Here is a 3426-nt window from a genome sequence, read left to right on the forward strand (position 1 = left end):
AGGGAGCTCTTCTTAATATTTTGACACCAAAATCATGTCGATACACCTTACCGACTGCGAGTAAAGCCACCCACGCTTTAACTTGACAGACTGTAAATCGCGCAGAACATGTTTTTGTATTGATTAACCAGGAGGGTTTCACTAGTATTGCAACAACTTTTGTTCCTGAACAAAAAACGGTTAATAAAACTCTAGGTGTGCCAGTACCTCTGTTTACTGATTCATCTTCGAATATAAAACCGAATTCAAGAGTAAAACTATTCAAATTCCGGAAAAATGTATTCCTGCAGTTGATTCTGATATTGATAGAGATACATACAAAACTTTGATCGAGAGAAAAATGTTTACTGCAGCAGCAAATTACACCATAATTTCAGCAAGGAATATAGATGTCCATGATGTCAACAAAAAAGTGTTGGACCTTCTCGATGCAGAGACCGAAAAAATTTACACCAGCATAGACAGTACAGAAATAACTAATGATAAGGGTATTTAAATCATGAAGCTGTATTAACAAAGTATTTAAATTCCCTAAATCCTCCAAGTCTGCCACCTCATGAATTGCGACTCAGGAATTACATAGTCGTGATACTTACAAGAAACATGAGTATCAGTGAAGGTCTTTGCAATGGAACGAGATTGCTCATTCTTGACATTAAGGACAATGCATTAAATGCCAAATTTTGACAGGAAGCAAGATTGGAGAAATTATTTATTTGAGTAGACAAACTTTGCACTGCGAAAACATTCACCCGTTCTCATTCAGAAGGAGACAATTTCCAATAAAATTGGTATTCGCCATGACCATAAATAAATCTCAAGGTCAGACTTTTGATGTGATTAGTATTGATTTTAGGAAAGATGTTTTCAACCATGGACAATTGTTTGTCGCATTATAAAGGTTCGCTTAGGGGAAGCATTAAAAGTTTACATTAATCATAACAAATCGGGAGAAAAAAACCAAATAAAAATTACGTTTACCAGGAAATATTTTCTAAGTCATTAACATACTTGAAAGAAGTGAGATTCTGTCTGAATTACAAAAAAGAATTATCTGTGAAATTTGTATTTAATATCATTTTGTATTGTTAACAAAGTTTTACATATTTATTTCAAAATTTGCATTAAAAAACCTCTGAAAATATATATTATATGTCTATATACACGCAGAATAAAACATAAAAATGACTGTTGATAAAAATAAAATTTATAAACAGAAGAACTGTTTTCAAACAATCATTAAAAATCTCTGGAAGGAATATAAATACATGTAAATCATCTAAGAATCAGAATATATTACTAATTGCTTTGCGAAATTTGAAATAAGCTAAATTGAATGACCAGTATCTAAAACAGGACTAGAACTCCGCGCGTGAAGCGCGCGGGTATTCTAGTATCACTAAAAGGAGGAGGGTCAATAAGTCCGGTTTTCGGGTCATGACCTGATTGGTCTCGAAATTATTTTATTTACATTTATTTTACATGGGTTTTTGCACTTTCGTTGAAATCATATTGGGTTTCACATTGTTAGTATTGCTCGCGCAAGATTTTGTAAAAAATTAATTTCTCTTGGTTAAAAAGGAACCTTTTTGCTGAAAGTATGTCTTCTTGGTTTGAATATTCAACAGTTTGGTAAAAAAATTAAAATCTTTTGTAGAAAATTAATTTATTTTTTGTCGAAAGTTCTTTTTTTTGGGCGGCAAATTAAACTGTTTTGTAGAAAATTCATTTACTTGTTTATAAACTTAACTAAGTTGTAGATCATTCGTCTTGTTAATTTCAAAAATCAACAATTTCGTTGAAAATTCATTTACTTACGTTAAAAATTAATGGACTTGCATGTTGGTGGCGATAGTGAGAAAGTGTCCAGTGACAGGCGGTGAGATGTTTTTACAAAGTTTTTGTGGAAGGTGTGAGTAGAGTGTGAGTGTGGAAGTCTAGTAGATGGGCACGGCTGTGAGGGGTTCTTTGGGAAGAGAAAAATTAATTTAAATTGTAGTTGGGGGGTGGGATTTGGCTAAATAGAGAAAGTGAGGTTAGGTTTGCAAGGGAGCAGGATAGTTTTGTGTTTAGGATTTTGGGCCTGCTTGGCGGACAAGGGTGGTTCTTGTAGTGATGGGGGGTGTAAGTGGTGAGAAAAGGGTGTCTGAAGGGGCCAGTTGTCTGAACGGCCAGTTGTGCGTGGCCTAGTGTGCAAGTGAGGGGGAGGATCTCTTAAAGAGGAAAAGGGAAAGCAAAGAGAGTCTGGAGAAAAGCGCTCAAGAGAGTCTCTTTAAAAAAAGCGTAAGAACACGTAGTTTACCCCTCTCCCCATATAAAAATTGAGGGGCAGACGGAGGAGGCTGTCGGGGTGATAGTTAGTGAAATCAGAGGGTTAAGGGAGGACGTGAGGGGGGCTATGGAGCAGATGAAAAGTATGAGGGAGGATCTGAGGGTACGAGATTAGAGATGGGAAAAGGAAGTAAAAGAGCTGTGGGGAAAAATAGAAGGATTGAAGATGGATTTGGTGTCAGTGAAGAAGGAAAAAGAGGATAAAATAAAGGAGATGAAAGAAGATATTAGGGTATGGAAGGAAAGGGCGGAAAAAAGGCTGGGGAAGGTGGAGGGCAGGTCGGGAATGGAAGCAGTTGACATGGGGGAAGGCGAGAAGCAAGGTTTTTGAGAGAAAGTAGAGATCACGATAGAAGAAAAAGTGGGAGAGCGTAGGAATCAAAAGGAGGAGAGAGCGGATAGGGAAAGGATAAGGGCAATGGAGTTGAGGATAGAGAGAAAAGAGAAGGCAGATAGGAGAAATAATATAGTGATAAGAGTATTGAAGCTAAAGAGCGGGGAAGAAAGAAAGGGGGTGGAAGCGCTGCTACAGGGCATAGGGTGAATTAAAGGCAAGGTTTGGTAAGTTAGGATGGAGGGGAAAATGGAGAATAAAGTGGCGGTGATGGAATTGGAGAGTTGGGAAGAAAAATTGGGGGTAATGCGTAAGAAAATATGATAAAGGACAGTCGGGCTTTTATCGATCAAGATTTGACGAGGAGGGACAGGGATGTTCAGAGAATGCTAAATGACAGGGCTAGGATGGAGACGAGCCTAGGGAGAGCGGCGAAGGTAGGGTATCGGAAAATAAAAATAGACAAGAAAATGTGGATATGGGACGAGGAGAAGGAGGTATTAAGGGAAGTGCAGGGGAATTTATTTCGAGGAAAGTAGGGGGTGGGAATAAAGCAGGGTGGAGGAGTGTTAAAGATGTTGTACTGGAACGTAGCAGGGGTAAAGAAGAAATATGGGGATTTCTGGAGGTATATTCAGGAATTTGATGTGATTGGACTGGTAGATACGTTGGTAGAGAGAAACGAATGGGATAGAATGGGTGGAGGCTACAGGAGGCGGTCAAAGTAAAAAGGAAAGGAAGGGCTAGTAGGGAAATTATAA

This window comes from Belonocnema kinseyi, chromosome 1 (assembly GCF_010883055.1).
Source record: "Belonocnema kinseyi isolate 2016_QV_RU_SX_M_011 chromosome 1, B_treatae_v1, whole genome shotgun sequence".
Lineage (NCBI taxonomy): Eukaryota > Metazoa > Arthropoda > Insecta > Hymenoptera > Cynipidae > Belonocnema > Belonocnema kinseyi.